Raw genomic sequence first — 15109 nt, 5'->3', positions numbered from 1 at the left:
GCCATTTATCTTCGACCGTCCGATTTCAATCGGAGGAACGTATTGACCCCTACCTAAAAATCCACTTGCTATATATATGACCATCACCTACCAAATCTACCCCAACCCTAAATTCTAGGAGATTTGTCCCTGCCGCCGCCGCACTCATCTCACCTCGGGATCCTCCCAGATCCCCTTCGCTCCAACCAGCCGCAGCCTCCTTCTTCCTCGATCTCCCCTGGCACCCAATCCCATCGACCCATCCTTCCATCGATCTCCATCGCCAGATATCCCCACGGACCTCCTTCCCGAGCCGCAGCCACCCCGCAGCCGTCCAACCTCACTGCTGCTGTACCTCGCCGTCCTTCCTCCCGCCGGTGTTCTTCCCGAGGACACCAGCCGCCCTCCTCAACCACCTTGCGTCGCCATCGGCCGCAAGCAGCTCCCCAGCAGATGAGCCCCGTCGCGCCCTCTCGTTCCTCTGTTTTTCCTCCTCTCAGTATCTCATCTCTCTCTCGTTCTCTTTCTATACAGAATGCAGCGTCGCCCATGGCCTTGTCTCCGGCTAGAACGAGCCTCCCCGTGCTCCTCCACCTCGCCTCCTCGGGCGCCCGCGTCTACCGCCGGCCGGCCACGGCCAGGTCGCCTCGCCTCCTCTCGCTCTCACTCCGGCCCTCTCTCTGTCCCTGCCGCTTATCTGAATTATCCCTGCTATGACCCTGCAGTTCCTCCCCGCCTCGGAGCTCCCTTGCGCCGCCGGATCCAATATCCCCTCGCCCGGACCTGCCCGTTCCCGGCGCTCGCGTCGCCGTCAGCCAACCGTCGCCGTCAGCCACCCGTCGCCGGAGTTCCTGGTCGGCTCGCGCGCCGACCTGCAAGTCCCACGCTGCCGCGACTCCCCTGCTTCAACCACTGCTACCTGCTTCGCTCGGTCAAGCGGTGCGTTGACCTCCAGCACCAAGGCCCAGCGCGTCAGCCCTGTGTGTGCTTCCTCTCCAGCCGTAGCACCCCAAGGCCCAACCGCGGCCTGCCAGTTCCTCCACCAACCGGCCCATGCTGCCTGGTGAGCACCCAGATCCAGTGCCCTCTCCTGCACACATTCGGGCCAGCCAGTTTCAGCCCATGCCGTGTTTTTTTAGCGTCTGCGAATTTGCCTATTATCCAGAAAACTGCACATTTACAGATTACCCCTCCATGTTCATGCATATAATAACTAATAAACCGTGCATCGGATTAAAATGTTTTATATATGTAAAATGCTTAGAATTTTGTGTAGATAAATAATATGCCACTTTCATCCATGTTAAAGATGTTTAAGTTGCTGTTTGCCTTAATTTGCTAAAATGCCATGTTAAAATGATTTAATTCATAACTAAATAACCGTAGCTCGGTTTTAAATAAACTTTATATGTAAATGGGGTGGAAAAATGCCTAGTTTAACATGGTCCACTTTATTCTCCTATTTAACAACCTTAAAATATGGTTTATGGCAGAACAGTACCAAACTCAAAATATGCACATGGGGATTTTTCCGGAATTGTTGTTCGTTGTTCCGGCCTCATTTAAATTTGCCTAGATAGGTAGTTTAATTATGCTTCACCTCTTGCCATGTTTAACAACATTTAATATTGTTTGGTAGCTTAAACGAGAGAGAACTAAATAAGTCATGTGGTGTTTCGTCAATATGCAACTCGTTGCATATTGAGCTCCACTTAACTTGTAGTATTGTTTGTTGCACTTTGCCATGCCATGCCTCATTAAACTGAACATGCATCATACTTGTTTGTGCATCATACCATGTTTATCCTTGTGCATTTACCATGTTGTTTGTTTCTTTCCGGTGTTGCTTCTTAGTTCCGGTAATGTTGCGATTGTGAGGATTCGTTCGGCTACTCCCATTCGTCTTCTTCATGGACTCGTTCTTCTTCCTAGCTGGATTTCAGGCAAGATGACCGCTACACTGGATCTCACTACTATCATTGCTATGCTAGTTGCTTCGTTCTATCACTATGCTGCGCTACCTATCACCTGTTTATCAAGCCTCCCAAATTGCCATGAACCTCTAACCTTTGACACCCTTCCTAGCAAACCGTTGCTTGGCTAGGTTACCGCTTTGCTCAGCCCCTCTTATAGCGTTGTTAGTTGCAGGTGAAGTTGAAGATTGCTCCATGGTGGATAGGATTATGTTTGGGATATCACAATATCTCTTATATTATTAATGCATCTATATACTTGGTAAAGGGTGGAAGACTCGGCCTTATGCCTGGTGTTTTGTTCCACTCTTGCCGCCCTAGTTTCCGTCATACCGGTATTATGTTCCCGGATTTTGTGTTCCTTACGCGGTTGGGTGATTTATGGGACCCCCTTGACAGTTTGCTTTGAATAAAACTCCTCCAGCAAGGCCCAACATTGGTTTTACCATTTGCCTCACCATCACCTACATTTCCCTTGGGAGTCATTAACCCGAGGGTCATCTTTATTTTAGCCCTCCCGGGCCAGTGCTTGTCTAAGTGTTGGTCCAAACCGAGCGATGTCCTGCGCCCCCTGGGCAACCAGGGTCTATGCCAACCCGTTGTCTTGCTCATCCGGTGTGCCCTGAGAACGAGATATGTGCAGCTCCTATCGGGATTTGTCGGCACAGCGGGCGGTCTTGCTGGTCTTGTTTTACCATTGTCGAAATGTCTTGTAAACCGGGATTCCGAGTCTGATCGGGTCTTCCTGGGAGAAGGTATATCCTTCGTTGATCGCGAGAGCTTATCATGGGCTAATTTGGGACACCCCTGCAGGGTATAATCTTTCGAAAGCCGTGCCTGCGGTTATAGGCAGATGGGAATTTGTTAATGTCCGGTTGTAGATAACTTGACACCTGGTTCGAATTAAAACGCATCAACCGTGTGTGTAGCCGTGATGGTCTCTTTTCGGCGGAGTCCGGGAAGTGAACACGGTTTTGGGTTATGTTCGACGTAAGTAGGAGTTCATAATCACTTCTTGATCATTGCTAGCTTCATGACCGTTCCTTTGCTCTCTTCTCGCTCTTATTTGCGTATGTTAGCCACCATATATGCTTAGTCGCTGCTGCAGCCTCACCACTTTACCCCTTCCTTTCCCTTTAAGCTTTGCTAGTCTTGATACCCATGGTAATGGGATTGCTGAGTCCTCGTGGCTCACAGATTACTACAACAACAGATGCAGGTACAGGTTTTGCGATGATCATGACGTGAGAGCGATGTTTGCTTGTCTTGGAGTTCTTCTTCTACTTCTTCTTCGATCAGGGGATAGGTTCCAGGTCGGCAGCCTGGGCTAGCAGGGTGGATGTCGTTTGAGCTTCTGTTTGTGTTTCATCTGTAGTCGGATGTTGATATTGTGTATGATGTATTGTTGTATTCGTGTGGCATTGTATGCCTCTTGTATGTATCCCCATCTATTATGTAATGTTGATGTAATGATATCCACCTTGCAAAAGCGTTTCAATATGCGGTTCTATCCTTGGTGGGACCTTCGAGTCTCTTTAGGATAGTATCGCATATTGGGCGTGACAAGTTGGTATCAGAGCCTCGACCGACCATAGGAGCCCCCTTGATTGTTGGCCGTTGTTGAGTCTAGAAGAAAACTATTTTGAGTCTTAGGATTATATATATCGGAGAGTAGGATTATTTTTACTCCTCAGCCCCCTTCGTCGCTCTGGTGAGGACTCCTGACGTAGATGTTTTGACTTTCCTCTCCTCAAATTTCACTAAAAAAAATTTAGGATCACGCGGGTATCTTGGGATCGTTCCGATATTCTTATGACGAGAACATTGTTCTTGGTGCCTCCTGTCTTTTATGTGGCAGTGACCCGGGGAGTTGATCTCCGAGGTGTTGTCGTCATAATTTTATCGTTGCAGTTCTGGAATACCTGAGTTTTGCCGACATCGAAAATCTCTTTTATGCAGTTGTTGGTGAGATAATCTCGACGCCACCCAGTACTGGGGCGGGAGTTCGGGAGTATTGCCATAGCTCGTATAACGAATGCTTTTCGAAGGTTGAGGTACACGATTTCCGAAGTTTTCTTGGTTATGTGTTGATGGATGGATACAACTAGATGTAGGGATTGTTAGTTTGGGTGAGATATATTGCTTCCCCTTAATCCCCAACACCAGATTGCATAACCAGAAAGTTTCGGGAGTTTTATAGGTGGGAATTCTAGTAGCTCCTAGAATATCTTTTCGACAGATGCATGATATGGGATTGGGTAGATCTCTATCATATGTATTTGTTCCAGCTTATTCTGCAAGCCAAATCCTTTGTTTTCTTTTATTTGTGGTATTCGAGTTGCTTCGAAGTCAAATGTCGAATCCATACCTTTTCTAAACGGTGTTCTCATATTTCTATGGGAGTACTAATCCTTCTTGATCACTGTGGTTGTCATGTCAACTCTTTTCCAACCGGTGTGCTTCTCTTCAAGTGGATCCCATCATTTTTTTTCCATCCGCAAGATCAATTCTAAGTTTTCTCAACGGTATATGTTTCATCCGTCCCCAAGTTGCCTTTGTTTTCCCGCCCTCCCACCCTTTTTTCTGCAAGGACTCGGATTTCTTAATCAAGTATCCATTTATTCATGTGAAGCCACTTCACTCTTTTCAATCAATGTTCTGATCCGGTGATCCCTCGTGAAGATGCTCACGAGCTTCAAGTTCATCATCCTTCATTGTTGTTTATTCTCCCGTGGATCCAATTCAAGCTTTCGATATTCATCATATTCCTTTCCTCGTTTCTAATGCTTTCTCATGCCGATGCACCTCTTAATTGTTCACCTCTCTCTATTCTTATCCGGAGTGCTCAAGATATCTCAGAAGACTTGTGTTTCCATTCTCAATCAGTTCAAGTTATTTCGAGGTTGTTATCTCATTCAAGCCATTTAATTCAACCGGTGCAATCTCTCTTCAAAATCGTTCAACGGTGTTTTCTTTTGAGTGGGCCCTAACCCACAGGTCTTTTCCCAGGATCTTACCTGACTCTTCTAATTTTCCCAGAGCTTCTAAAATTCTTTCAAAGTTTGATGTAAGAATGAATTATCATCAGTCACATGCCTTCTCCAAGGTCGCTTTCAAATTCTTTTCATCTTTGGCTCAACCTTTCCTCTTTTAATCCTTCCGGAGTTTCTCAACAATTTGGTGGTGGTTCTCGTCATCATTCTCAACATGTGAAGACCGAAGAAGTGTTTCCTCTAAATCTTGGTCCATTCTCTTGAAGATTCATGGTTCTAGCTTCATGCTATCCTCATAATTGTTTTGATTGTGAGATTTCTATTCTTACCATCCGGAGCATTTCATGAGTTGTTTCCATTTCTTTCCTCCGAAGGTCATCATGTCATAATTCTTCATTCTCAGCGTATTGCTATCGTTCTCCAAATCTTACCGGTGAATCGTTCAAATAACCTCTAATCAGTTCATGGTCTCTTCGTTCTCATGTATCTAAATCCCCTCAAGTATCTTCATTTGTTTTCCAATTCTTCCCGGTGAATTGTGCCTTTGCTAATCTCATTTTCAATTCTTACGGTGGTTCGTTCAAGATTTCACTTCCTTTGTTATCATATAGATTCATTTGTTCTTTTTAATCCCACAGGTGGTTCCATCAATACGTTCTCAAGTTTGCGCTATACCTCTTTAATCCTTTCTAAGGGAATAAGTAGTATGCCAAATCCATTGCTTGTCATCAATTTAATTTAATGAAGGATAAGCATACAATAAATCTTATTCTTATTTCCTCGAGGTGATTCAATTTTTTTTCTTCTGGAGTTTGTTCATGATGAAGTACTTCTCGGTTCTAGTGTTCATCTTTTCTTTCCGGAGTTCCAAGTTCTCTCGGTTATATCATTGCGAATCTCCATCTAAATCATTGCAAGGCTTCACCTTGTGTTTTCAACTTCTCTTTCTTTCTATCATCCTTTTATTACCGGAGTTCTTCATGGAGGCTCTACATGATGGTTCGTCGAGGATTCTTTTCATTCTTCAATTGTTCTTCAAGATTTCTCTTGAAGTTATGATCCGTCAAGCTATACTCTAAAATAAATATGGTGCTCAACACATGTTTTGTTTTGGGGAGTTCAAGTATTGTTCATCTTGCATTTCGAAGTGCAATTCATTCTACCTTATCATTTGAGGTGGTGTTATGTCATTCTTTAAAATTTGAGTTCGTGTTTCATGATTCACAAGTTTTCAAGAATGAGATATTTTTAAAAACCATCATTTTTCTCTTCGATCATGAGATCTTTTCAACCCAGCAATTTCTTTGTTGGAGTATCTTGGGTTATATTTCACCTAAAGCCTTTCGTTAAGGGTTGTTGCTATTTGTGGTGATTATGCATGACCCAAGCTTGCTTTTTATCCTCTTGGTGGAAGAAGTTTTCATCTCTTCGTTGATCTCAAAGCAAGCAATTATTTTCGTTAGTGGCAGAAGTCACCTCATAGTCTTGAGATGTTTTCCATAAGCCCACTACAAGCTTGTCCTTCTCGTTGTTGGTTTTCCAACAACTCCGTTATAACCTTCTTGGAAGGGTGCTTTCCAAGCTCAGTGTGGCAGAAGTTGGCATTTTCTTCTCCATTCTGTTATTCCAATGATCTATCTTCTATTCTTTCTCCCGGAGGCATTGTGATGTTGATCTCTTCACTCATCATCTTGAATTGTGAGGATCATGTTCTTTTCATGCTTATCCTTTTAACCGGAGTGTTGTGTTCTCATTCAAGCTCTTTCATCTTATCAAGTTTTGCCCCCCTTCACAACCGGAGTGCTGTCTGAAATCTTTCTTACCCCTTGTGCCATTTTTTTTCAATAGTTCCGGAGGCAGTGTGTTGTTGATTTCATCAAGTATCCTCTCATCTTGTCAAGTTCATGTTCTATTCCTTCAATGTTCAACCGGAGTGCTGCCCCAATTATTCCTCTCTCATCTTGTTTTAACCGGAGTGGTTTTGAATTCTATCTTGTCCATTAAACTCTTGATTCATGTCCTTGCAACCTTCAAGTTCTCGTAATGTTCCTTGTTCCTCTCTTCTAACGGAGTGTTTTCAACTACATTCATCTCCGGTGTATTCTTCCTTCAGTTTGTTCAACCTCTCAAGGTTCTTTGGTTTCAATCTTTTGTCAAAGAAGCAACTTAGTTTTACTTCTTCTCTTCCTCTTCCATTTCTCTCCGGTGCCATCCTAGATCTCGGGACGAGATCCTCTCGTAGTGGTGGAGTGTTGTAACGCCCCAGATGCAACTTTCCATATTCGTAACTCCAACTCTTGCCTTTTCCGGAGATGCGATATGATTTTTCCTCCGTGGTTGGGTTTTTGTTTTTTTTGTTTTGCTTTTTGTTCAGGTCTTGCATTTCATCTCATGTCATCATTTGCATTGCATCAGCACTCGTTGCCGTCATTGTTTTCATAAAGCTTGCACCCGTTCATAGTTGCTGCGTTCCCCCCTTAATTTCGTTGACCGTTCAAAGACCAACCATGTTTGCTTTTCCCTCTTGTCAGACCACCTAACCTCTCTGCACGCCATCGACCCCCCTCTCGCGCGCGTCCGAGACCTGCCCCGAACCCGAACCGCTCAATCATCACCGTTGCATTTAGATCATCCCCAAACATCTCTAAAACATCTGCGCTTATTTGTTGGACTCCCCTAAGCCATTTATCTTCGACCGTCCGATTTCAATCGGAGGAACGGATTGACCCCTACCTAAAAATCCACTTGCTATATATAAGACCATCACCTACCAAATCTACCCCAATCCTAAATTCTAGGAGATTTGTCCCTGCCGCCGCCGCACTCATCTCCCACCTCGGGATCCTCCCAGATCCCCTTCGCTCCAACCAGCCGCAGCCTCCTTCTTCCTCGTTCTCCCCTGGCACCCAATCCCATCGACCCATCCTTCCATCAATCTCCATCGCCATATATCCCCATGGACCTCCTTCCCGAGCCGCAGCCACCCCGCAGCCGTCCAACCTCACTGCTGCTGTACCTCGCCGTCCTTCCTCCCGCCGGTGTTCTTCCCGAGTACGCCAGCCGCCCTCCTCAACCACCTTGCGTCGCCGTCGGCCGTAAGCAGCTCCCCAGCAGATGAGTCCCGTCGCGCCCTCTCGTTCCTCTGTTTTTCCTCCTCTCGGTATCTCCTCTCTCTCTCGTTCTCTCTCTTTACAGAATGCAGCGTCGCCCATGGCCTTGTCTCCGGCCAGAACGAGCCTCCCCATGCTCCTCCACCTCGCCGCCTCGGGCGCCCGCGCCTACCGCCGGCCGGCCAAGGCCAGGTCGCCTCGCCTCCCCTCGCTCTCACTCCGGCCCTCTCTCTGTCCCTGCCGCTTGTCTGAATTATCCCTGCTATGGCCCTGCAGTTCCTCCCCGCCTCGGAGCTCCCTTGCGCCGCCGGATCCAAGACCCCCTCGCCCGGACCTGCCCGTTCCCGGTGCTCGCGTCGCTGTCATCCACCCGTCACCGGACTTCCTGGTCGGCTCGCACGCCGAACTGCAAGTCCCACACCGCCGCGGCTCCCCTACTTCAACCGCTGCTACCTGCTTCGCTCGGTCAAGCGGTGCGTTGACCTCCAGTGCCAAGGCCCAGCGCGTCAGCCCTGTGTGTGCTTCCTCTCCAGCCGCAGCACCCCAAGGCCCAACCGCGGCCTGCCAGTTCCTCCACCAACCGGCCCATGCGGCCTGGTGAGCACCCAGATCCAGTGCCCTCTCCTGCACAAATTCGGGCCAGCCAGTTTCGGCCCATGCCGTGTTTTTTTAGCGTCTGCGAATTTGCCTATTATCCAGAAAACTGCACATTTATAGATTACCCCTCCATGTTCATGCATAAAATAACTAATAAACCGTGCATTGGATTAAAATGTTTTATATATGTAAAATGCTTAGAATTTTATGTAGATTAATAATATGCCACTTTCATCCATGTTAAAGATGTTTAAGTTGTTGTTTGCATTAATTTGCTAAAATACCATGTTAAAATGATTTAATTCATAACTAAATTACCGTAGCTCGGTTTTAAATAAACTTTATATGTAAATGGGGTGGAAAAATGCCTAGTTTAACATGATCCACTTTATTTTCCTGTTTAACAACCTTAAAATATGGTTTAGGGCAGAACAGTACCAAACTCAAAATATGCACATGGGGATTTTTCCGGAATTGTTGTTCATTGTTCCGGCCTCATTTAAATTTGCCTAGATAGGTAGTTTAATTATGCTTCACCTCTTGCCATGTTTAACAACATTTAATATTGTTTGGTAGCTTAAACGAGAGAGAACTAAATAAGTCATGTGGTGTTTCGTCAATATGCAACTCGTTGCATATTGAGCTCCACTTAACTTGTAGTATTGTTTGTTGCACTTTGCCATGCCATGCCTCATTAAACTGAACATGCATCATACTTGTTTGTGCATCATGCCATGTTTATGCTTGTGCATTTACCATGTTGTTTGTTTCTTTCCGGTGTTGCTTCTTAGTTCCGGTAATGTTGCGATTGTGAGGATTCGTTCGACTACTCCCGTTCGTCTTCTTCATGGACTCATTCTTCTTCCTAGCGGGATTTCAGGCAAGATGACCGCTACCCTGGATCTCACTACTATCATTGCTATGCTAGTTGCTTCGTTTTATCGCTATGCTGTGCTACCTATCACCTGTTTATCAAGCCTCCCAAATTGCCATGAACCTCTAACCTTTGACACCCTTCCTAGCAAACCGTTGCTTGGCTATGTTACCGCTTTGCTCAGCCCCTCTTATAGCATTGTTAGTTGCAAGTGAAGTTAAAGATTGCTCCATGGTGGACAGGATTATGTTTGGGATATCACAATATCTCTTATATTATTAATGCATCTATATACTTGGTAAAGGGTGGAAGGCTCGGCCTTATGCCTGGTGTTTTGTTCCATTCTTGCCGCCCTAGTTTCCGTCATACCGGTGTTATGTTCCCGGATTTTGCGTTCCTTAAGCGGTCGGGTGATTTATGGGACCCCCTTGACAGTTCGCTTTGAATAAAACTCCTCCGGCAAGGCCCAACATTGGTTTTACCATTTGCCTCGCCATCACCTACATTTCCCTTGGGAGTAATTAACCCGAGGGTCATCTTTATTTTAGCCCCCCCGGGCCAGTGCTTGTCTAAGTGTTGGTCCAAACCGAGCGATGTCCTGCACCCCCTGGGCAACCAGGGTCTATGCCAACCCATCGTCTTGCTCATCCGGTGTGCCCTGAGAACGAGATATGTGCAGCTCCTATCGGGATTTGTCGGCACAGCGGGCGGTCTTGCTGGTCTTGTTTTACCATTGTCGAAATGTCTTGTAAACCGGGATTCCGAGTCTGATCGGGTCTTCCTGGGAGAAGGTATATCCTTCGTTGATCGCGAGAGCTTATCATGGGCTAAGTTGGGACACCCCTGCAGGGTATAGTCTTTCGAAATCCGTACCTGCGGTTATCGGCAGATGGGAATTTGTTAATGTCCGGTTGTAGATAACTTGACACCAGATCCGAATTAAAACGCATCAACCGTGTGTGTAGCCGTGATGGTCTCTTTTCGGCGGAGTCCGGGAAGTGAACACGGTTTTGGGTTATGTTTGACGTAAGTAGGTGTTCAGGATCACTTCTTGATCATTGCTAGCTTCACGACCGTTCCTTTGCTCTCTTCTCGCTCTTATTTGCGTATGTTAGCCACCATATAGGCTTAGTCGCTTCTATAGCCTCACCACTTTACCCCTTCCTTGCCCTTTAAGCTTTGCTAGTCGTGATACCCATGGTAATGGGATTGCTGAGTCCTCGTGGCTCACAGATTACTACAAAAACAGTTGGAGGTACATGTTTTGCGATGATCATGAAGCGAGAGCGATGTTTGCTTGTCTTGGAGTTCTTCTTCTGCTTCTTCTTCGATGAGGGGATAGGTTCCAGGTCGGCAGCCTGGGCTAGCAGGGTGGATGTCGTTTGAGCTTCTGTTTGTGTTTCATCCGTAGTCGGATGTTGATATTGTGTATGATGTATTGTTGTATTCGTGTGGCATTGTATGCCTCTTGTATGTATCCCCATCTATTATGTAATGTTGATGTAATGATATCCACCTTGCAAAAGTGTTTCAATATGCGGTTCTATCCTTGGTGGGACCTTCGAGTCTCTTTAGGATAGTATCGCATATTGGGCGTGACAAGTTGGTATCAGAGCCTCGACCGACCATAGGAGCCCCCTTGATTGTTGGCCGTTGTTGAGTCTAGAAGAAAACTGTTTGAGTCTTAGGATTATATATATCAGAGAGTAGGATTCTTTTTACTCCTCAGCCCCCTTCGTCGCTCTGGTGAGGACTCCTGACGTAGATGTTTTGACTTTCCTCTCCTCAAATTTCCTCTACCCCGCAGGCGACCATGGTCCGCATGATGACCGAAGGCATCGTGAATAGGTTTTTGAGCTCCGCGAAGGCCGAGTTGCTTCAAAAGAACGAGACGGAGATAAGATGTCTGTGTCGAAGATGCAAGCTGAAGAGCCTTATTGCGGACCCGGATTCTAGGCAGGTGCGGGACCACCTGCTCTTGCGTGGTTTCATGGATGGCTATCGGTGGCAAGGTGGTGAAGATGACGACGAAGTCATCCATGGGGGCCGGGCAAGAAATGAGGAAGGGCAGCAAGACAACCACGGCGGCTCGGTCGGGTGAGAAGACAAAGAATCTCCAGGACATGATCATGACGGTGATGCTGTACACAGTCATCATGTAGAAGATGCAGGACATGATGATGAGGAAGATGCCAGAGCATATGAAGGGCATGATCATGAAGATGAAGATGCCAGCGGAGCAGACGATGATGGACCATCGATGGGCTGGGTGCAGGACCCTCATATTCAAGAGCTGCTTCTCAAGCAGACGGATAACGCAAGAGCTGCCGCCCGAAAGAAAGCCAAGCTGGATCAACTGGAGATAGACGCGGTTACTCCATCGTATGAAGGATGCAAGCCCGAGGATACCCGCCTGAAAGTAACACTCATGGCTCTGGAGATGAAGGTAAAACAAAAAATGACCGACGCATGCTTCAACGAGAACATGTCATTCTGGCGCGAACGTCTTCCCAAGGGGAACAAGTGCCCGACCAGTTTCAAGGAGGCGAAGAAAATCGTGTGTCCGCTGGAATACCATGTGTGCATGAACAATTGCATCATTTATCGGGACGAGCACGCGGAGTCTACCATATGTCCGGTGTGCAGCGTCACTCGATACAAGAAAAAGAAGAAAGCTCCTCGAAAAGTGGTGTGGTACTTTCCGACCACTCCTCATCTGCACCGGTATTTCGCAGACCCTAAGGTAGCAAAGCTCCTGCGTTGGCACGCGGATAGGGAGGAGAAGAAGCCAGAAGATGACGCAAATGATCCGGAGATAAATAAAAAAGACAAGATGCTGAGTCACCCTAAGGATGGGAGCCAGTGGCAAGCGTTGAACTTCGAAGACCCAGAATTTGGGAAGGATCCAAGGAACATCGTGCTGGGCACGAGCACCGATGGAGTCAATCCGTTTGGCAGCCAGAGAAGCACACATAGCACCTGGCCTGTGTTTGTGTGGATGTACAACCTTCCCCCTGCTTGTGCATGAAGAGGAAGTACATTCACATGAGTATGCTAATTGAAGGGCCGAAACAACCAGGGAACGACATCAATCTATATCTGGGGCTGCTGAAAGAGGAGCTAGACACGCTATGGAAAACACCAGCCAATATGTGGAATGCCGCAGAGAAAGAATATTTCCCTATGAGAGTCGCACTGCTCACGACGGTGCACGACTATCTCGGTTACGGATATGTCGCGGGGAAGGTGGTCCACGGATTTTCTGGATGCATTAGGTACATGGATGACACAACGTATCGCCAGCTAGATAGTGATCCTGGGTCTTCGAAAACCGTGTTCATGGGACATCGAAGGTGGCTTCGTGACGATGACCCGTGGAGGAAACGCAAGGATCTGTTCGATGGTGAAACCAAACCCCGAAGACGCCCGCGTATGAGGCGCGGCGAGGAAATAGACGAGCTGTTGAAAAATTGCAAAGATTGCCCACTGTCGGGAAAGAAGCAAAAGGCACCAGAGCTGGGAAAGAAGCGAAAGGCCAGAGCCGCTGCTGAAGGTATGGAAAACAAGGTCTGTTTTTTGGGACTTGTCGTACTGGAAGATCCACCGTGTGCCTCACAGCCTTGATGTCATGCATATCACGAAGAATGTGTGCGAGAGTCTGCTTGGTACCCTGCTCAACATGCCAGAGAGGACCAAAGATGGGCCGAAAGCAAGGGCAGACTTGAAATCAATGGGCATCAAGGAGGAGCTTCACGCTGATGATGATGATGATGATGCGAAGCAGGACACGGAAAGTCGTCGCAAAGTCAAAAAGTCCAAGAAGACTGGAAATGACTACCCTCCCCCATGCTTCACTCTAAGTAAGGAGGAGATCGATCAGTTTTTCACCTGCCTCGTAGGAGTAAAACTTCCTTACGGTTACGCGGGGAAGATAAGCAGATACCTAGACCCAGCGAAGCAGAAGTTCAGCGGGATGAAGTCTCACGACGGTCACGTGCTGATGACGCAGATACTTCCAGGTGCAATCAGTGGGATCATGGACGCGCACGTTCGTGAAACACTATTTGGCCTATGCAACTTTTTCGACGTCATCTCTTGGAAGTCGGTTGGCGTGAGGCAACTCAGAAGGCTACAAGAAGAGATCGTGGTGATACTATGCGAGCTTGAGATGTACTTCCTGCCCTCATTCTTTGACGTTATGGTGCATCTGCTAGTCCATATCGTGGAGGATATCATCCAACTCGGGCCGACGTTCCTGCACAGCATGATGTCGTTCAAAAGGATGAATGGTGTCATCAAAGGATACGTTCGCAACATGTCACGTCCAGAGGGAAGCATAGCCAGGGGCTTTCTGACCGAAGAGTGCATCTCCTACTGCATGAATTATCTAGGCATCGAGAACCCCGTTGGTCTGCCCGTCAACAGGCACCTCGGCAGGCTCGCTGGATGGGGTCACTGTGAGGGTTGCCGCGAAATGCATGTCGACTTCGAGGGTCGACTCACCGACTTTGAAAGAGCCAACCTAGTCACGCTACAACACATAGACGTGGTCGATCCTTGGGTGGTAGAGCACGAAACCTTTATTGAGAAGACGTACAATGACCGAGGCCAACAGAGGACGTACAGAGATATAATCAGAGAGCACAACTCATATTTCACGCGTTGGTTCAAGCAGAAGCTTCTGTCGTACCCTTTACATGAGGATTCTTCCGCAGAATACCAACTCATATTCGCCTTGTCACAAGGCGCCGAGCACAACCTGATGACGTATGAGGCGTACGATATCAACGGCTACACATTCTACACCGAGGGAAAGGACATGAAGAGCGATGGTTATCAGAACTCCGGGGTAAGGATGGAATCCTACACCGGTAATGACAAGGACAGATACGACCGAAGGATCGAGGAGATCTGGGAGCTGAGCTACCTTGGAGAGAAGGTCCCAATGTTCCGTGTCAGATGGGCCAAGAGCGTCATCAAAGAAGTCCGGTATCTCACCACCATGGTTATAGCCGAAGCCAAATCCAAGACCGCGGGCGCAGACGTCACCGCGAAAAATGAGCCATGGGTACTGGCTTCCCAAGTGGACCAATGCTTCTTCATTACCGACCCGCCAAAGCCCAGTCGTGTTGTCATGAGGAGAGGCAAAAGGAAGATAATCGGAATGGATGGAGTCGCCAATGAGCAAGACTTCGACAAGTACGGCGACCCGAAGATGGAACATGATGACGACGATGAAGTATCATCATACACCACAAGAAGAAGCAGGACCACCCTACCTAAAGGACGTCCGTTCAAGAGAAGAACTCCATTTACAAAAAATAAGGGCAAGAAGATTGTGAACATATAGCTAGCTAAGATCTATTGTATTTAAATTGTAGCCTTCATTTCTCGATTGTATTTCATGGGCACTTTTTGAACTCATGAATGTTTTTAAATTTCATGGACACTCGATCTTGATCCCCCACCATCTCGATCGCTATCCTACCTCGCCAGATCCGGTCCCCCTCACTGCCGAGCAGCCCCCGCACCCTCTCCCCGCTCCACCGGCGCCGCCGCCGACCCCCCGCACCCTCCCCCACT

This window comes from Triticum dicoccoides, chromosome 4B, assembly GCF_002162155.2.
Source record: "Triticum dicoccoides isolate Atlit2015 ecotype Zavitan chromosome 4B, WEW_v2.0, whole genome shotgun sequence".
NCBI lineage: Eukaryota > Viridiplantae > Streptophyta > Magnoliopsida > Poales > Poaceae > Triticum > Triticum dicoccoides.
This window is presented reverse-complemented; position numbering follows the sequence as displayed.